Consider the following 23,197-nt stretch of genomic DNA (forward strand, 5'->3'; position numbering starts at 1 on the left):
AGAAGCTATTTTGAAAATCTATACTCCAACAAAATAGAAAATTTCGAAGACATCAACAGGTTTCTACAGACATATGAATTGCCTAAACTGAACGAGGAGGACATACACAATTTAAATAGACCAATTTCAAGTACTGAAATAGAAGAAGTCATCAAAAGTCTACCAACAAAGAAAAGTTCGGGACCAGATGGGTTCTTGGCCGAGTTCTACAAAACCTTTAAAGAAGAGCTCATTCCAATACTTCTCAAAGTATTCCATAAAATAGAAGAGGAGGGAAACCTCCCAAACTCATTCTATGAAGCCAATATCACACTGATACCTAAACCAGACAGAGACTCTCAAGGAAAGAAAAGTTCAGACCAATATCCTTAATGAACATCGACGCAAAGATTCTCAACAAAATTTTAGCAAATCGCATACAAAAACATATTAAAAAGATAGTGCACCATGATCAAGTGGGTTTCATCGCAGGGATGCAAGGTTGGTTCAACATCAGGAAATCAATAAATGTCATTCACCATATCAATAGACTTAAAGTCAAGAATCACATGATTATTTTGATAGATGCAGAAAAAGCATTTGATAAAATACAGCACCCCTTCATGCTCAAAACACTAGAAGAAATAGGGATAGTGGGAACATTCCTTAACAGTGTAAAGGCCATTTATGCTCACCCCATGGCTAATATCATTCTAAATGGTGAAAAACTGAAAGCATTCCCCCTAAAAACTGGAACAAGGCAGGAATGCCCTCTTTCACCACTTCTATTCAACATCATTCTTGAGACTCTAGCCAGAGCAATTAGACAAACCAAAGAAATTAAAGGGATACGAATTTGAGAAGAAGAACTCAAACTATCCCTGTTGCTGATGACATGATTATATATTTAGAGGAACCTGGAAATTCCACCAGAAAACTCTTAGAACTCATAAGTGAATTCAGTAAAGTAGCAGGTTATAAGATCAATGCTCATAAATCCAACACATTTTTATACATAAGTGATGAATCTTCAGAAAGAGAAATTAGGAAAACTACCCCATTCACAATAGCCTCGAAAAAAATAAAATACTTGGAAATCAATCTCACAAAAGAGGTGAAAGACCTCTACAATGAGAACTACAGAACACTAAAGAAAGAAATTAAAGAACACCTTAGAAGATGGAAAGATCTCCCATGTTCTTGGATAGGAAGAATTAATATTGTCAAAATGGCCATACTACCTAAAGTGCTATACAAATTCAATGCAATTCCAATTAAAATCCCAATGACGTACCGTACAGAAATAGAGCAAGCAATTATGAAATTCATCTGGAAGAATAAGAAACCCAGAATAGCTAAAGCAATCCTTAGCAGGAAGAGTGAAACAGGGGGTATTGTAATACCAGATCTTCAACTCTACTACAAAGCAATAGTAACAAAAATGGCATGGTATTGGTACCAAAATAGAAAGGTAGATCAATGGTACAGAATAGAGGACACGGACACAAACCCAAATAAATACAATTTTCTCATACTAGACAAAGGGGCCAAAAATATGCAATGGGGAAAGGATAGCCTCTTTAACAAATGGTGCTGGGAGAATTGGAAATCCATATGCAACAGAATGAAACTAAACCCATATCTCTCAGCATGCATGAAACTAAACTCAAAATGGATTGAGGACCTCAGAATCAGACCAGAGACCCTGCAGATTATAGAAGAAAAAGTAGGTCCAGATCTTCAACACGTCGGCTTAGGACCAGACTTCCTTAACAGGACTCCCATAGCACAAGAAATAAAAGCAAAAATCAATAACTGGGATAGATTCAAACCAAAAAGCTTTCTCTCAGCAAAGGAAACTATCAGCAATGTGAAGAAAGAGCCTAGAGAGTGGGAGAATATCTTTGCCACTCATACTTCAGATAGGGCACTAATCTCCAGAATCTATAAAGAACTCAAAAAACTACTCCAAGAATTCAAATAATCCAGTCGACAAATGGGCTGAGGAAATGAATAAACACTTCACAGAAGAAGATCTACAAGCAATCAACAAACATATTGAAAAATGTTCAACATCTCTAGTAATTAGAGAAATGCAAATCAAAACCACCCTAAGATTCCATCTCACCCCAATTAGAATGGCGATTATCAAGAATATGAGCAACAACAGGTGTTGGCGAGGATGTGGGGAGAAAGGTACACTCATATATTGCTGGCGGGGCTGCAAATTAGTGTAGCCACTCTGGAAAGCAGTGTGGAGATTCCTTAGAAAACTTGGAATGGACCCTCCATTTGACCCAGCTATCCCACTCCTTGGCCTATACCCAAAGGACTTAAAATCTGCATACTACAGAGATACAGCCACATCAATGTTCATAGCTGCTCAATTCACAATAGCCAGACTGTGGAACCAACCTAGATGCCCTTCAATTGATGAGTAGATAAAGAAACTGTGGTATATATATATAATGGAATATTACTCAGCCATAAAGAATGATAAAATTATGGCATTTGCAGGCAAATGGATGAAATTGGAGAATATCATGCTAAGTGAGATAAGCCAATCTCAAAAAGCCAAAGGATGAATGATATAGCTAATAAGTGGATGATGACACATAATGGGGGGAGGGAAGGGTTAGTGTTAGGGTTAGAGTTAGGGTTAGGGAGGGGGCAAGTATGGAGGAAGGAAGCACTGTATAGTGGGAAAAGAGGGGTGGGAGGGGTGGGGCGAAGGGAAAAAAATAACAGAATGAATCAAACAACATTACCCTATGTTAATTTATGATTACACAAATGGTATGCCTTTATGCCATGTACAAACAGAGAAACAACATGTATCCCATTTGTTTACAATAAAATTTAAAAAAAAAAGAAAAAAAAAAGAGAAAAGGTAAGTACTGGAGAATATTGGAGAAAAGATAACCCTTGAACACTATTGGTGAGAATGTAAAGTATCATAGTCATTATCTACTACAGTATGGAGTACTGTACACAAAATTAAAATAGAACTATCACAAAATTAAAATAGAGCTATCATATCTTTCTATTAATCTTTCTACTCAGTATGTTCCCCCCAAGATAAATCAGTACACTAAAGAGATATCTAGACGTCCATTTTTGTGTGGAGCTATCCACAATGGTCAACATATGTAATCAATATTGTCAATCAATTGATTAATGGATAAAGAAAATGTGGAATAATACATAAAATGTAACATTATTCATATATACAAAAGAGTTAGATCATGTCATTTGCAATAGCATGGCTGTTACTGGAAATCTTTATGTTAAGTTAAAAAAGCCAGGCACAGAAAGACAAGTACGGCATAATTTCCCTCATATGCGGAAGCTAAAAGATTTTTTGTTATGGAATTTGAGAATGGAGTTGTGGTTACCAGAAATTGAAGATAACAAGGAGGAGTGGGAGAGATTGATCAATGTGTGCTAAGTAATAGTTATATGGAAGCAAGAATTTTTTGTGTGCTATTGTACAATAGGATGACTAAAGATGATCATGATGTATTATATAGTTCAAAAACCTAAAGGAAAAGATTCTGAATATTAAGAAAAAACTAAACATTGGAGGAGATAGATATATTTAACCTTATTTAAACAGTATAAATGTATATATTTATTGAAGCATCACATGGTACCCCATTAATAGGTACAATTTTATGTTGTTTCAGTTAACATAAATTGTATTAAAACACTAGAGTAATAAAAGAGGGCAATTCTTCTTTAGGATAACCAAGAAAAAATATACAGATATAGAGTAAAAGGCAGAATAAATGAACATTAACATTTATATTAATATGAAGTATTAAATTCTTTAATATATTTCAATAATTTATGTATTTCTCAATGAATGTTTTAATTTTCTGAACCTTTTCAAATTTTATGACATAAAGTTGTTCATAATATCTTTTCATCTTGATCTAATATTTCTAATATTTTGACAATTACTGCTACCCAACAGAACAACTGATTTATGAAAGTAATTTCTATTAATTTTCAAAGTAAATTGCAATTGGAATTATAAGTAGAGCTTACTACTTTCAATTGCCTAGGAACAGAAGTTAAATGTATATATTTATATGATCATATAACTATGTGCTATCGAACAGTAAGGACATATACATTATATTATAGACATATAATACATCCTTGTACAATATACACATGTAAAACGCAAGAGAAAAACAAATAGACTGACACTTAAATGACATTTAAAATGATACAATATTGGTAGAATTTCAAAATATATCAGACCTTGACATATTTTACAGTCACAGTGATATATCAGATGCTTTCTCTCATCAGATTTTTAAAGAAATTCAGTACTCAAATACCTAATTGAACACTGAATGTTTGTTGAATTCCATTTTTGTTACTTTTCTTCCATAAATGATCTAATTTTAGAATGTGCCTTTGTGAATTTGGTAGTTTCATTAACTTACTAGGGGTGGCTATACTAAATGTGTGTAAATGTATGTTAGTATATATTTACATATACATATATGTGTGTGTGCATGTTTGTTCCTATTTACAATAAGCTCTCAGGTAATGAGCGAATTATTTTTCACCTCTTAATATCTGGGCAGATGGGAGTTATATACCATCTAAAGCTCTATCAGGAAAAACAGGGAATGCTTATATGTGACTGTTTTGATAAATACTTATTAAACACATACATGCAAGTATTGGATAATAGCTATTGTCCTTGTCACCATAAAAATCTGAAGATTTTTTTCTTTTAATAATTTTACAACTCTAAATACATATATCTCTGTAATACTAAGGTTTCTAAATATTAAGTGGCTCAGTAAGCAACATAATATTCATATAAAAAGAAATTCAAGGGGAAAATAAAAGCAAATCATCAGTGATCATTAATTTGAAAGCCAAAATGAAACAAACAAAAAGAGGAAATTGGCCTTTGAGGATGAACATATGGATAATGATGTATTTCTATTTCCCAATAGACTTTGGAAAACTTTAGAGGAATCAAATATCCTGTAGATTTCTGTGACTGCTTCCACTCTTCTTCCTAGCTTTAATTATAGACATACTTCTGACACAAAATGTTTATTTCCCCACTGCCAAGTGAGTATTTTTCTATCTAACAAGGAAATATTTCCTTTTGTATTTAAATAAGGATTAGTTTATATAAACTGCTAATCTATTATCATGTTTTTGTTAAAATGCATGTGTGTCTCTGTTGTTATATAATTTAATTGTCCATGATACATTATTGTATTTGACTATAAAATAAGTTTATTTCTTAAACCATAAAGTCATAAATTATATAAAACAAAATTTCTTTTATCAGCATCCTTTGGTTTTTGCAATTTATTCTTGTTTTTAGTTGGTTTTGTTTGACATATCTGGTGCCTTAGTTTTTTAAAGTTAAATATCTAAATCAGCTAATGAATCAATAAGTGTTAGATATTTATTAAGGATTCCAAAGAAATTATACTCAGATGCATAAAAGGATATAAATTTTTTACCAAAAATTCTTCTCAATGAAATTGAGTTGCATATGTTATAGTGTCCTGGTGAGGGCAGCAAAAGATTCAGCTTGAATTTCTTTGATTTTAAAATTTTTAAATTGTTTTAATTGGAAAATAGTAATTATATATACTTGTATCATATAATGTGTTGTTTTGACATATTTATAAATTGTGAAATGATTATATCAAGCTAACATATCTATCATCTCCCATGCTTACCATTTATTTGTTGTGAAAATAGTTAAAATTTACTTTCTTAGCAGTTTTGAAATATATAATGTATTATTATTAACTATAGTCTTCATACTGTGCAATAGATCTCAAAAATGTATTCCACCCGTTTAACTGAGACATTGTACTCTAGTGAACATCTCCCCATTCTCTACCCACCTGTACCCAACCCAACCCCCAGCTAGTCTCTAGTAACAATCATTCTACTCTAAATTACTACGAATCGGCTTTTTTTCTCTCTCTCTTTTACATTCCACATGTGAAATCTTGAAGTTATTGTCTTTCTGCGCCTGACTTATTTCATAACTTAATGTCCTGGTTTATTTGTGTTATCACAAATAACAGAATTTCTTTTTTAAGACCAAATACTATTTCATTCATATGTATACCACATTTTCTTTATCTATTTATCCAGACATACACTTAGATTTTTCCATGTTATGATCTTTCTAAATATTGCTCCAATGAACAAGGAAGTGCTGATATATCTTCAATAAACATATGATAGTTCTAATTTTAGTTTTTTTTTTTTTTTTTTTTTTGAGGAACCCTCTTATATCCTTTTAAAAGGCAGATAAAGTTTCAATGTACTTTAAGATCTTAAAAAATATGCAGTTCATTAATTCCAAAGAAAGTATCCCCAGACAAAATGACTATTCTTTTTTGTTTTTTTATTATCATTTAAAAATTTTATTTGTTATTTTAGTTATTCATGACAGTAGAATGTATTTTGGCATATTATACATACGTGGAGTAAAACTTATTCTAATTAGGATGCTATTCACGTGGTTGTACATGATGTGGAATTTTCCTGGTCATGTATTCAAATACAAGACTGGGAAAGTTATGTCTGATTAATTTTACTGTTCTTCCTATTCCCCTCCAGTATCCCTTCCCTTCGTTTTCCTTTGTCTAATCCAGTGTACTTCTACTTTTCCCCTCCTACCCTCCCTTTTTGTAGGTTAGCATTCACATTTGGCCTTTGGTTTTGGGGCATTGACTTATTTCACTTAGCATGATATTCTCAGTTCCATCCATTTAATGGCAAAGGCCATAATTTCATTCTTCTTTATGGCTAAGAAACAACTCTACAACATGTTGGCTTAGTAACAGACTTCCTCAAGAAGACTCCTAAAGTGAAAGGAGTAGAATCGAGAATCAATAAATGGGATGGTATCAAAATAAAAGGCTCCTTCACTACAAAGAAAACAATTGAGAATGTAAATAGAGAGCCTACATATAGAATGGGAGAAAATCTTTACCACCTGCATATGATAGAACATTAATCTCCAGGTTATACAAATACCTCGAAAAACAACACCAAAACTCAAATAACCCAATTAATAAATGGGCATTTATTCTTTTCATCAGAGCAATCAATGAATCATCCACCATTTTCTAAACCTCAGTACCTGTATTCTTGAATTCATTCATTCATGCGTCATCTCATATATATATATATGACCATATATATATATACATATATTATATATATCACAGAACTGCCAGGGGCCTTAGGAATTACCTGGTATACTATAACTTCAAAAGATGTAAATATATCTGTCATTGAGATCTAGGATGAATGTCTATTCTTAACAGATATGAAAATATCACAATTGTTCACATGCAACATATAACAATAATATAATAATTTTGATTTTAAACATATACTTTTAGCTGCTGAAGTTCAGAAATTTCAAATTAATTTTGTATTCCAAGCTGCTAAAGGAATAAGGGCAATGACATTACCTCTTATTTAGATAAGATTGCAAATTGGATGTTAATGCTATTTTTATTTGGCGGAATAGGGAATGAAAAATTACTGTGAACCCACTATGAGTGAATATAAGACATACTATTGTTTCTAAATATATGTAGTCCAGGCATGGAAGTCAAGCATCAATATGTTATAAAGAAAAGTAAGGGTTGTAGCTTACTTTTGAAGAGTTATAGCTCGGTGGTACTTGCTTAGCACATGTGAGGCACTGGGTTCAATCCTCAGCACCACATAAAATAAATAAATAAAATAAAGTTATTTATTCTGTCCATCTACAACTAAAAATTTTAAAAGAAAAATAAAATATAAGGTCAAACATGTTTGATATTCAGAAGTTTGCATTTTGTAGTTGAGTAGCAAAGATATAAAGTGAAAGATAAATTAATTTTAAGTTGTAATTGTCATCCATTTATTTGTTTGAAAATTTGTCTTGTCCATTTACTATGTTAAGTCATTTTTCCCCTGTTGGCAATGTCTGGCAAAGATATATAGAAACTGAAATGTAGATTGATGAACTTTAAATCAAAAGTAAAGGACTGAAGTTAGACTTTCCAGGACTTCACTCTTCTTCTTAAAATGCTTAGTCTTTGCCAATATATTCCTCCCTGGTTTTCCTTATTTTTTTGTTCCATAATGTTCTTCTCTTATTTTTACGTTTCCTCCATTGCTGGTACCATGATGGTAATTGTTGTCTTTATCCAATGAGAGTGTCTTTAGTGAGGTAGCACTCACAAGGTAGCGCATTTCATACTAATATGAAAGTATTACTTCAAAGACATAGTGAAAAAAATTTTCATTGCCATCGATAGCCACACACTAACTACATGGTTATTTTGAGCACTGGTGAGATGTAGATATAAATATATACGCACACATATGTATGCATACATTTATACTTATGTTCATAAATTCAAACAGTTTACAAGTTATAAATAGGAAATAATGTCTATAATGTAAGTTAGTCATGATGAGTGTGGTATGGAATTATGCCATGTAAACTCTAGTAAGTATATATGGGGTTTACTAAAGAGTAAGCATAACCTTTGCAAGCTTTTCTATTGGATCCATCTTTTGCACTTGCACTCTATCATGATTTCATCATAATCTCAACAACTATAAATTCTTTTGATAAAAAAAATGTTTGGAAAATCTGATGAAAGTTCTATATATGCAATTGGGTATTGTTCTGCCAACTGCAGATAGTTATTCATTGTAACTGTCAAAAGTGGCATAATGGTGCATTTAGATAACCAAATGCAGTGATTTGCAAAGTCCCTCTGTGTGTATCACTTCTTTTAATCTTCATTACATGTGTAGGAAACAGGTATCATGTACATCATTACCAAGCTATTAATTAAAGTCAGGTGTGCATCTTTTGTCTTTGCAAAATAAAGTGCTTAGAAATGTATTTAAAATTATTATGCATGGGGATCTAAATGCTCATCTACTTCCATTGTGTATGATATAGTTTATACATCAATCCTTACATACTAACTCTTTAGCATTAACTTGAATTTTGATAGTGTTTAAATTTTGAATTTCAATAGTTGATTGGTATGGAAATCAACCCCTTCTTTCTTTTATTTATATTCTCCCTTTCATTTTATTTTTATTTTGTTTTAAAAGTTTTTCATTTGTTTTAATTGACAACTTATATATTTCTAGCATGTGTAATTTGTTGCCTTGAAATATTAACAGCATTGTGCAACTAGTAATCTAAACTAATTAACACATGCATTATGTCATATACTTTAATTCTGTGGGATGAGGACACTTATAATCTACTCTCCACAATGTTTAGAACTTCAGTATATTGTTAATAACTATAGTTGCTATGCTTTGCAACATATCTCTTGAACTTATTTTATCTAACTGAAATTATCCTTTGGTCAACATCTCAAATACAACCACCTCCAAATACAATGAATAATTAGGAAATGTTTTTTTAAAAGAACTGGTGGAGGTCCATATACAGGTTGTTTCACATAAGTAAGAAGAGAAATATTATGACTAAAGTATTATTGTTGAAGACACTGGCTTTGTGTTTCTAGAACTATATATGTAAAATCATTCAAATCTACCATCAGTCAATGGTACAGTTATCATTTTGTAGCTTAACCTTTTATAAAAACAGATTGATAGATGCATTATAATGTACCATGAAATGAATTTATAAAGCATATGGAATCCACTTATATTTCAAAATAATTAGCAAGTTAAAACATGGGTTAAACTAGATCTTTACAGAGTTTTTATGTGGATTATTTTGTTTTAATACCCTACAATTTCTTGGAGGATAGTGGTGCTATTTCAACAAAGATAATAAGAAAACAGTTTTAAAAACTCATTCCTATAATTTCTTTAAGGAGTTATTTCATACACATTATTGGCACATCTCAGTGTCTTTTACAACTTATATTGAAAATACATATTTAAATTCAATGCTTTTATAAACATTTGACTTTCCTAATAAAACCCTATTTTTCTCCTAATTTTATGAAGTATGTCCTAACATAATATTTATATTCAGAATTTGAACACCCATAATAGGACATTTAAAAATATTTTGTGTGAGTACACTTATTTATATATGGATATACACTATTTTGAAAGGTGTAATATATTTTTTAAAAGAACAACATATGAACTGTGATGAATAACAACCTATAAGCATAATTGTTTCTGATTGTGCTATCCTTTCTGACAGAGTGTGGAAGGAGAAAGCATCACAGTAATTCTATGATTTTTATATTCTTGAATTTGATATCCTATAATTTTGCAAATACGAAATACACCTTACTAAAAAGCATGCCCTATAAACAAGACAAAGTATTGTATTCCATTTTGCATCATAATGTTTAAGGTTAAAAATCTAACCAAAATAAAATGGCTCTGAAGAATTTATGGTCTACAAGTTGGGTCCTGATGGCATTTTCCAAATTGTATTCTCTATAAAATGTGTAGACTTTACTGATATTTTGTTATTTTATTGTATATATTTCCTATAAACTACCTCAAATCCTTTTTGGAACCAAACATGCTATTAATTAATTGCTTAATTCTATGCAGCTGCACTGTGCCCGGCCCTCTGCCAGATCCTGGAAATACAAAGATAAACATGACACAATCCCTTTTTTCAAGGGGTTGAAAATCCAGCCAATGTAGCTCCCATTTTGGAATATAGCAAGCTCTTCCACATTATCATATTTGATATACACACATGGGAAATTTAAATAGTGCATTAGAAGTATGTTTACTTTTCCTGGGCACTGAACTGCAACAATTATTTTTTTCAATAATGGATCCACTGGGAAGATCCAGTTGATATGTGAAAACTCAAAGCTGAAGAGATGTCTTTCCTGTGAGAATAACTAAATTTTGGAGCTTTAATTCTGTACTGTGTCATTGGATTTGGATTTAGATTTGGATATTTATGAAGCAAAATACTTCCATCATGATCAAAATCTGAAAATCTATAATGTCAATTGTGAACTAGTTCTAAACAGCTTCAAAAGGTAGTGGCAGGAACAAAAAAGGAATACAATGATAAGTACCTAGAGTAAATGAACACAGTGAAGTTTGACACCCGATTAAGAAAATGCTCAAATTTATACAACTGAGACTTTAAGTGTTTAAATATCCTAAAGTGGAGATCAAAACAACTTAATGACCATTTACTAAAGGTGATAGAGATATGCAGGTAATGAAAGAATTATTCATTTTTTTATTTTGTTATAATAAACAGAAGTTACTACTAGCTACATATCCTTTCGGTGTATGTGGTTTTCCATTTAGTTGTTCATAGTTTGAAAACTGATTTTAAAATAAAGCAATTTCTGCTTTCATTGTTTTGCATACTTCCTCAGTGGTGAAGGAGGGAGTCCTGGTCTTGGTTTCTTGGGATGGTGAAATAGGACAACTGACACTGGAGAGGTGAAACTAACAATAGTTTATTAATCACATACTCACATCCTGGGGGAAAGAACAGGGTGTACTACGCACACAGAGGTGGCACTCAGGAACAGAACAAACAAGCAGGGCTGTGGGAAGCAGAATTTACAGCAATCTGAGAACAGAAACCCCTGAGTCCTACCTAAAGATGTGATTGGCTTATGTGAATAATTTCATGTTCTGTCACAGAGGTGAAGCATTAGCTGGAGGGCAAGATGCAGAGCCAATGGTCTGCTTGAGAGGGGATCTCTCAGTATGGTGAGACTTTCCCACCAGATGGGCAACATCTCCGCCAAGAGTCAGAGGATTCAGTTAGAACTTTGGGATTCTGTAGAGCTCAACTACATCAAGGCATCATATATAATTTGAAGCCATATGTAATATCCATAACACTAGATACATTTTTCAAAGTAATTGAAGAATTGTTCATGAGAGATTCAAATTAGATAAAACAGATTCTGAAAAGTAGTAGTCCTCTTCACAGAAACTATGAAATGATTCATGACTGTGGAAATATAAACTAGTAGTATAGATATAATGAAAAAGTAGTTTGGTTTGGATCCCAGTCTAAATATGTTCCTAATACATCAATAATCAGTAATAGATTAATTGTGGGTCTTCATTATGGGTTGTTGCTAATGGTCTATATGAAAATAAATATAGTGAAGCAATAGCATTCATTAAAATTCTTGATGTTAATTTTAGAATAAAAATTAAAATTGAAAATGCATTGCCACCAGAAGAAAGATAATGCAATAAATAATCTGCTGATCTTTAAGCATACAACCATATCTAAAAATCTCTGATTTTTAAATTTAAAGTAAATTAGAAAGTAAAAGTCACCTATGCTTATTAAACATTCTTTTGCAAAAAAAATTTAATAGGTGTCTATGTAATATAAATAAAATATGGGATATAATGAATGCAACATGTTAAAGTTTATGAAGGTAATTATGATTAAGATCCATTTATTCTTACACAGCCATATAGTTTATGAAAGTATATTGGAATTGATTTAACACTTCATATTTTTCTTCTAACTTAAATATTATTTATGTAAATATGTAAAACATTTTATATTAAATTTATCACATTTTCTGATTTAAATAGCATACACCATTGGGTTTTTGACATTAGAAAATTATTTGTTAGGCTTTTTCTAAAAATTTGGATTTCAGAGTAGTAGGTTTTATTTTTAAGATTCCATTTTATGTACTCCTGTTTATTTGACATTGAATACACACTGTTTTTTTGGAAAGTGATATTGCACTATGAATTTAATAGTACCTATAGGAGCACAAATTATGAATGGACAAAAAGTGACCTATATGTTTTAGTCAGCTATTTCGCTGCTGTGACTAAAAGGATGCAACCAGAACAGCTGTAGAGGAGGAAATGTGTATTTGGGGCTTTACAGTTTCAGAGGTCTCAATCCACAGACAGCAGGCTCCATCCTCAGGGCTGGAGGTGAGGCAGAATATCACGGCAGGCAGTATAGCGGAGGGAAGCAGCTCACATGATGATCAAACAGCAGAGAGAGATTCCACTCACCAGATACAAAATATACACCTCAAAGCCATGCCACCAATGCCCCACCTTCTCCAGCCACAACCCACTTGCCTTCAGTTACCACTCAATCCCATCACATGATTAATTAACTGATTGGGTTGAGGCTGTAGTAACCCAGTCATTTCTTCTCTGAGCCTTCTTGCATTGTCTCACATATGAGCTTTTGGAAGTCACCTCACATCCAAACCATAACAATATATTTTTTATATTATTTGTAATTAAGTGTGTCTATAATTGCTCAAATTTTGGAATAAGATTAAATTATCTATATATTTTTGTATTATTTTTAATACTATAGGCATAAATGAAAGCAATTCCTTATTATATTATCATTTTTTGGTGCTGGGGATTGAACCCAGGGGTGTTTAAACTCTGAGTCACATCCTCAGCCCCTTTAATTTTTTTTTTTTTTTTTTTTTTTTTTTTTTTGTTTAGTTGGTTGTTTTCAAGACAGGATCTCACTAAGTTTCTTAGGACCTTGCTAAGTTGCTGAGGCTGGCTTTGACTTGTGATCCTCCTGACTTAGGTTCCCAAGTTGCTGAGATTACAAGTATATACCACTTGCTGAGATTACAAGTACATACCACTGCACTGGCAACAATTTCTTATTAATCATCTCAGTTAAATACCTTGCAATTGGAAGCATTTTCACCAGATTCTTAATCTCTTAACAAGAGAGATCCTGCTGCAACTCAGAAACTAACATCAACTTCATCTACTTGGGAACTGAGCATACATCGTATTTCAAGGTAAACCCATGAACAATGCTGTTTAAACAAAACTATTTCCTCCTCCTTAAATTATTAGGTGATACTAACTACTTAACATACTATGTTTATTTTAGGAAAAAAATTCAAGTTATTTCTCAAAAAATAATGCCCTTGCAAATGCATTTGCCACTGACGATTCAAATTTTTGACAGTCTCCTTTTTATTAGATATTAGGCAGATATACACATAAAATTACCTCCAATTGATGGACACATCAAAATAAAGACACTTAAAATCAGAATATTGATTTGTTTCTTCAAAATCATACCATTAACAACCTGTGATAAACGAACATGTTGCTGGACAGAAGTCTGCTGTTTTGAGCTACTAGACTCATTTACTAGCTTTTCCTGTTATTTAACCAATAATGCTCAGTCTCATTGTAAGACTGTCATGAATGTGAATGAGAACTCTCACTTTAGGAACAAAGGGTAGGGAGATCACAGTGCAGCAAACCCTGTATCAGACATATGTGAACTGACACTATTTATAATTAGCTGAAAATGGAAAGGAAAAAAAGAAAAAAACTATGTCTTCTTTGACATAGGTTGGAGCAATTTCAATGTCTTTTGATTGACACATTTGCAGATGTTTAAGTCCTGTGAGCTGAACTATAATTTATAGAAACAAGGTTTTGCATGTGCTTGATTTCTCCTTGAGATATCCCATTGAGTTATGACATTTGATTTTCAATTTCTGAAGACCACCTGAGTGGCAAAGTGCTATCTCCTAATGCTATAAATATATTTTATGTGATGGTATGACGATTTCAGCAATCATACTCAGAAATACCATGAGTTATAGATAAGTGACTAATGGTATTGATAAGCTTGTAGTAATAAGCCATGTATCTCAAAGAGGCTGATATCACAAAGAAATAAGTTCAACAAGATTCAAATAATCTGAGATCAAATATAATGATACATATAAACCAATGATTGTGTACAGTCATTGATTTATGACCAAAGTCATTTTGGAAAGTGATTGTAAAATATGATTTTTGCTAAGTCTTTAATAAAAACCTATTATGCCAAAAAATTCATTTAAGAAAACACTGAGTTACCATGAGTTTAATATGTATCTATTATCTATTTTATGTACTAGTTTTTAAAATATAACTATATAGTGAATTTTCTTTCTGTTACTTGAATCTTTTCATTATATGTGAAATATTCTATGTTGTTATATTTTCTGTCACTCAGTGGGTTTTAAAAGGTAAGACTGCCATGGCATGCCACACAGGGAAAGAATAATAAAAATTCATAAATAAATAAACCAAGCAGAAATTATAGAGACATAAAGAATGTAATCCATTTATGTATGCAGAATATTTTCTAAAAAATGAGTTATTCTTCCAAATTTATTGTGAAACAAATGAGGTAAAAGAAGATTTAGTCCATTTTTAAAAATCATACAAATGGACAAGAAGTTAGGACAGAAACCATATTTCACAAAACACACAAATCTATATGTAAACATGTGTGTATTGAGTGTATGTATGTGCTTGTACTTGTAAAATTTCCTTAAGTCAACCAGCTGTTAGAAATGAAGTTATATTCTCAGCTTCACAGTAACCCTTGGAAGGAGAAAGGCTTTGGTAAAGCAAACTATTCTAGGAACAGTACACCTACCTCACTGTGATTGGGAAAGGAACTTCAGCTTGACCTAGTGAACTTGATATATGTTGTACTTTGAAGATGAACCCAGGTCCCATGATATATTTTCAAAGAAATAAATTACTACAATACAGATGATTATCTATAAAGAAATAACCTAACTTCAGGACCACAAGTAAAGGAGAAATAGCAAAATTTCCTGAAGGGAATCATACAAGTCATGTGACCTAAGGTTTCAACATCAGTTTACCTCAGACTATATTACTTGGAGATACTTTGATTTCATGTGTGACTGAACATTCTTAAAATTTAAGCTGAATGATTATAAAGCTAAATATAATTGCAAACTTTAAGTCTGTGTTCTGCCAAATATCCATCCTAATATTCTGAAACCCTGAATCATCATTTTCTCAGAATTATTCCTAGTTGCCTACTTTTTTGTATAAATGTGTTTGATCAGATAACACTAGAAAAATAATTGGTTATGGGGGCCTGGGGTGTAATGCTTGCCAAAATATGTCAGTGCCTGAGTTTGATCCCAATGTTGAAAAAATAAAAAGGAAAGAAACAAAAAGAAATTAAAGAAAAATAAGTGGTAGAGTTTAGGGGAATTAAAGGAGAAAAGGTGAATTAAAAATTGCTCTGAATATACTCATTCTAAAATATAAAATTTTGTATAATTAAAACTTAATTTAAGAAGTTCCCAGCATAAAGGTTATTTGGGTCATTTTATATTTTGTTTGGGGAGGATAGAAAATGAATTCTTAGATTTTATGTGCAGAATTAAACATTAGGTGTTGAATATTATATAACAAAAAAAAATCTTTGAATATTGTGATGTTTGCAATATATCAGGCCTTCACAGTCCCTTAAGTATTGTGCAACTTTCTGCAAAACTCATCCTTAACTGAATATATACGTATACATACTCCATACCTATATCTGCTTTTTCTCATTCTATTTTCATAAATTGGCTTCTAGATTATCTCTTTAAATATGAATTTTTTTACTTATTTTTTGAATTCTCTATATGTTGAAGGTTATTGACAGTTTTTTGTTGTTGTTGTTTTGTTTTTTGTGATGCTGGAGATTGAACCCCGGGCCTTGTGCTTGTGAGGCAAGCATTCTACCAACTGAGCTATATCCCCAGCCCTTGACAGTTATTTGACAATAGTTACAAAGAACTTAAAATGCAGCACCCATTAATTAATTTTCATCATGGACATGTAGGTACCAAGTTATACCTACTTTTAGGCAAAAGGTGTGATAAGTAGACAGTGAAAAGCATGAATAAATAATATCCAAATATATTATAGAAGGTCGTGATCAGAATTGGTGAATTCGAAATTTAGGATTTTTTTCCTCTTTTAAAATATACATTGATTACACTGGTGAGTACATTATTTATATCAACTTCATTTAATAATATCAAAGGGAGAGATGTCTTCCAACGATATAGCTAATTTATTGTATGAATTTGAACACTTTTGAAATTGAAATTGTTATTATCTTTTACTACTCAAAGTCAATCTAAACCAGAATTTTCCTGGCAAAACAGAAATGTACAATCACTCTATTCACACTTTGGTTAGTGAACTTTTGTGATGTATTCAAGTACAAAAAACATTTTGTGTAAAAAAACCACAGAATTTTTGGAAAGTCTCAAAAATGAGATTTGGTATTTGGACAGTATCTAAACTGGTCCTACAAAATGAATTGATTTAAATCATGCCATGAGACACTAACTACTGAGGATGGTAGGACTAATGCTCTGACCAGAGACAAAACAGGTTACAATAACTTCCCCTACAAAATTAGATTCTAACTACACGTACCTTGCCACTGCCGTGCTGGACACCTGTATGACTGACATTGCTAACACCATCAGGATACCTTTCAATTCTTCTTCCCTGAAGTAATTATCTATAGTTTCGAAATCCAGGCACATGAATCTAATTAGCCAGCCAAAACATGACCTGCCCTGGACACTGTGAGATCTGAGAAAATGAGTATTTAATTTATTTATTACTTCAGATGATATTTACAGTTTATCTCCAAAAAACAATTACAGAGTGTGAGGTTGGGGGTAAGTTTCTCCCTTAAGAAAAGTATACATCAAAGTATCAATTCCTGGATTGAACATCAAAGACTATGTTATTTTCACTGCTCCAGGCAGCTGATCATGTGCAATAATGCTTTCTCACAAACTAAGAAATATAAGAACTACCAATTGCAACTAAACAGAAACTAACATGTTTTCTATTTTAATGAATAATATTTAATCTTTTTCCCTGATTATTTAAAATGCCCATAGGACATCCGTTATATAATAGTGATATCAAAATCAGTTATTATTATGAAGTTCTTGTGCAGAGATCCAAAAAGGAAGGGACTGACTCTTTCACCAACCAATTAGTTACTAACAACCTGAATGATGTGATTTAACAGCATCACAAAAAGGCATCTACCTCTTTTAAATGCATTTCTAACTGCCCTGCAGTTGTGCATGTGATTTTATCTTTGGAGTTTATCCTTCCAGATTAAAATGAATATTCAAGTATCAAGAGCAAAAATGAAAATAATGGCACTGTCAATATCTTATAGTTCTGCATTTTGGAGTCATACATTTTGTAAGCATGTTATGATGATTGAGCTGTATAAATGTGTGTTATATGCATGTGCGTCAATGTGTGCATAATTCATGAATAAAAAAAGTTTTCAAGATCTTTCTTTCCTGAAAATGGTTGAAAAGAATTTATTTTAAATGCAGCATCGAGTACCTCTACCTCAGAAAAGTACTCTCAAGGAGAGAAAATCAAATTATGGTTTGAAATAAATCTCAAAGTAAATGTAGTAATTAATATGACAGAATATAACATAGCTAATGAGATAGGTAGAGAGGTAAAGAGGACTTCTGTAAAAAAAAAGAAAAAAAGACATTTTAACCCCTTCAAAATTTTATGACAGCTCTCAATAGACTAACCATAATAAAAATATTGTTATACATGTTAATTAATCAACAAATTTTGAAATTGACATTTAACAATTACTCATATTTTTTAGATACCCTGTGATGTTTTGATATATGCATACATTATATAATGTTCAAGTAAGAATAAGCCTATCTATCTTCTTCAACTTGTATAATTTCCATGTGAAAATATTCAGAATTCATTTTTACAACTTCTTTGGAATATATAGTACCTCATCACCACCTATAGCCACCCTCTGTTTGTTAGAATCACAGAACTTATTTCTCCTAGCTATTATCTTAGTACCCATTGATCTATCTTTGCCCATATTTTCTACATTTCTAAATTCCAATCAATAAACTACAGTTAATCCTCGTAGGTCTTTAGACTTTCATGATCTTTAATTCTTCAAATGCACAAAAGTCAATTTTACATTCCACTTCCTCTTCAAAAGTAGCAACATATCCCCAGTTTTAACATCATCATACATCATTGGTTGTTGACCAGACACATGGTACTGTACTAACTTTTCCAAATTATAAAAAATGGCCAAGTGCAGTGGCACATGCCTGTAATCACAGTGACTCCAGAGGCTGAGGGAGGAAAATTAACAGTCCAAAACCAGACTCAGCAAAAATGAGGTGCTAAGCAACTCATGCTTACAATATGTATGACTCCAAAATGCAGAACTATAAGATATTGACAGTGCCATTATTTTCATTTTTACTCTTGATACTTGAATATTCATTTTAATTTGGAAGAATAAACTCCAAAGATAAGCAACCCTGTCTCTAAATAAAATACAAAATACAAAATAGGGCTGTGATTCAGTGGTCCGGTGCCCTAAGTTCAATCCTTGGTACCCACCCATAGACAAAGAAAAGGTATAAAAAATGTAGGTTACTGTTTAGTCAGCTTTGTAGTTGCAACAACTAAAAGATCTGAGCAGAACAATTATAGGGGAGGAAAAGTTTATCTTAGGGCTTACAGTTTCAGAGGTCTCAGTCCATTAAGAGTGGGCTCCATTCCTCTGGGCTCAATGTGAGGCGGGATATCATGGTGGAAAAGTGTGGCAGAAGGAAGGAGCTCACATGATGATCAGAAAGCAGAAAGAGAGAAATATCCACTTGCCAGATGGAAATATATACTCCAAAGCCATGGCTCCAATGCCTCATCTCCTCCAACTAGACCCCACCTGCCTTCAGTTACCACTCCATTAATCCCATTGGGGTGATTAATTTTTACTGATTGAGTTCAGGCTCTCATAACTCAATCAGTTCTTCTCTGAACCTTCTTGCATTGTCTCACATGTGAGCTTTGGGGATACACTTCACATCCAAACCATAAGAGTTACACATTATAGAAAACAAAAATAGAACTTTTTAATTTATTTTTTGTTAAGTGATTATTATCAAGACCTGTGGGATATAATGAAAAGAGTGCAAGAAGTACTTAGTAGGTATATATGTGCATGAATTAATATAACATACACCCTTCTGTATAGTATAGCATATATCAAAGATTAGTACCTCTGCCAAGCAAAACTTGGTTGTCTCATTTTTGTTAAATACACAGGAATGTGAAAAGTCTAACAGATGCCAGAGCACTCGACCTTTTCTGGAAATATTTTAGGAGTTTTAGATTCAGGGAAAAAAGAGCTAGAAGGGATTAAAAATCACTATAATGTCTTAATTTATTAATAAGAAAACTCATTCAGAAAAAGCTGAACTAACATAATAAGTATCATTGTGCATTAATAACAAATAGAGAGTTATGAGTGAGAGTAAAAGCTAAGCTCATAAATCTGTAACTTGGGCAAAGTCAGCTGATGTTATTTAACCTCAGGAAGTTATTCATTTTTCAGTTTGCACACCTATAAAGTAGGATAATAATATCAGATTCAGTCTGTTCCAATCAGTTATCAATAGTAACACCTGGGATAAAAATTATTGTAGATCAGGAAAAGATAAACCATCCATATATAATTTTATCTTTCTTCAATAAACTTTTATAATTCAGTATCAAATCAGTACTTTTAAAAAATTATTGTGAGTATTAAAGAGCTGAAGAGTAAAAATATACTCAATCACTCCTAGGTCTATAATTCTAACTACTTGGGAGGGTGAGGGAGGAGATTGTAATCTCAAGGTGGCCAATCTGGACAATTTAGTGAGACCCTGTCTCAAACGAAGAAGATACACACACATTCACACACACACACACACACACACACACACACACAGAGTATATACTATACATTATTATATATATATGTGTATATATATATATGTCATATATGAGGGATTGAACTCAGAGGTGCTAAACCACTATAAATTCATATTTGATATAAATTCTACTCTTGAATTTTAAATATATAGTGCAAACAGGGAAATATCTGATCATTTTATTTTGAAAAATTGATAATTAACTAAGAAACTCTCCTTTTGTGATCTGTATGTGTAACTTTTGTTGAGAGAGGAACTTGAGAGAGAATAAAAATGTAAGGACATTTAATGATGCAATTGAAATCCTTCTGGTCATAGCCTGGAAATCAAACTATAGCCTTGAGCAAATATTATCCATTCTCATAATCAACTAGAGTGTCCTTTATTTATGGTTGCTGAGATCATCTGTAATGAGAGGCAAAGCAATTGAAAAAGTTCACTTGAACTCAAATACTTGGAGTAGAACCTTTTGGAAAGAAATCAGTGCCAAAAAAAATGTTCTCTGAAGCCTTTGAAAATGTTTACATCACACATAAATTTCCATTCATATGTGTTTAATTCCCACCAGGAAATTTACTGTTAAACTTGATGTTATCCTTGGGAATTGTATGGGTGCTTTTCAAGATGGTTTTATTTCTCTAAAATGCTTTCATTATAAACAATTTTTATTTTAAGAATTTTGGTAGCTCATTAGAAAAGGTGTATTCTCAGTAGAACCATATGTTTGTGTCTTTATTCTTTGCAATTTGGTAATGAATATCTTCATAGAGGTGGGAAAACCTTCACATTTTCTTTTCAGGGCTCATTGTTCATAATTACTTTTATAATTAAATATCAAATTAGTACTTTTAAAAGCTATCCCATTAAATGAGCTGAAGAATAAATATATACTCAATTATGTTGAGTTTATATTGAGCACACAACCACACTTTTTTTTTTTAGGATAGAGTGACAAACTATTTGAAGAGAACAAAACTGGAAGATTTTATAACATCTCTAAGTGGGAAAATTTATTTTTCTTACTTGATTTGTGCTTTCTCAGGAAAGAAGAAATCATAGGGGTGGGGAAAAGAAAAAATTTAATTGGTAGAGATAGAGGAGAAAACAATAGTATCGATATCAATTTCAGGTTACCTAAATCTGTTTATTGGAGGAAACTTAAATTTGTTCTTTGGCTTTCTTCACATATGGGTATTATTTGGTAATGTAACCAATGGTGGTTAAAAAATATGATTATAAATTATTACAATAATTTTTTTTTTCTTTTTAAACATCCAGCACTTTTTCTCTCTCCTCTTCAGACTCATGCCTATCTCTGTTATTCACTGTCACTGCACTAGGCTGCCTTCCCTTCTCAGCATGGAGTCTGGGGCCAAGATGTTTCAGAACTAAGTCCTACTATTCACAAAGAAACACAGATATGCTTTCCTTCATTTTAACTGTACCATTCTGCAGTTTTCAAATGCATAAAATTTATTTGTTTAGAAATGTGGTTTTAAATTGGTTCAGCTAGTTTCCTTCTCTCTTTATGGGGTAAAGGGTATTAGGTAAAAACAGAATAGTTTCAGTAGTATAATGGTATGTTTGTAGAAAGGTCTCTCTCTCTCTCTCTCTCCTCTCCCTCCCTCCCTCCCTCCCTCTCTCTCTCTCTCTCTCTCTGTCTCTCTCTCTCTCTCTCTCTCTCTTTCCCTCTCTCTCTCTCTCTCTCTCTCTCTCCCCCTCTTCATCCACATCCACACACTAAATTGGACTTTAATCTCCACCCTTCCTCCACTGAATTTCACCAGAAAAGAACTGCAACATATTTGATTATATGGAAACACATGTATAAAGTTTTCTCCACTTAAGAACTAGTTTCCAGGCCAGGTGTGGTGATGCACTCCTGTAATCCCAGAGGATCTGGAGGCTGAGGCAGGAAGATTCTGAGTTCAAAGTCAACCTCAGCAATTTAGCAAGGCGCAATTAGCAAGATCCTGTCTCTAAATAAAATATTATTAATAAAAAGGACTGGGGATGTGGTTCAGTGGTTAAGCACCTGTGGGTTAAATCCCCAGTACCCCCCCCCCCCAAAAAAAAGAATTAGTTTCCAAACTTAGAAAAGAAAAATCACTTAATACACCTAACATTCTCCTTGATCTTGGGAATTAACATTCTTCTTAATCTTGGGAATTTCCCCAACCCTAGTTCTTTCTCCAAAGTTTCACTCTTCAGTCTTCTCAAAATGCATACACCCTCAAATATTTAATTTTTAATGCAATTTTTTTGCAGGCTTATAACAGCTCTCCAATTTGCCTAAGACATAATTAAAAGTGGTGTAAACATACATCTCTGCTTTCACCGAAGAAAGAACCAAGTAATATCTTTTTAATCCTATAAATTCTAAACCTTAAAAGGATACATAAAATTTTTGGAACATATTGATGGAAAAGTTGTCTAGTCCAAGAAGAGATAGAGAGCAGGATTATCTCACTTTTGCTCCTCTCGAAAGCCTGTGGAGCTAGGTTTTAATAAGATTCAAGTTTGAGGAAACTGGTGATTCTCTCCCTGGGAAAAACCTGAGCATTCTGTTCCCCAGCACCAATGACCCAGCAAGCATC

The sequence above is a fragment of the Sciurus vulgaris genome (assembly GCF_902686455.1).
Source record: "Sciurus vulgaris genome assembly, chromosome: 4".
Classification (NCBI taxonomy): domain Eukaryota; kingdom Metazoa; phylum Chordata; class Mammalia; order Rodentia; family Sciuridae; genus Sciurus; species Sciurus vulgaris.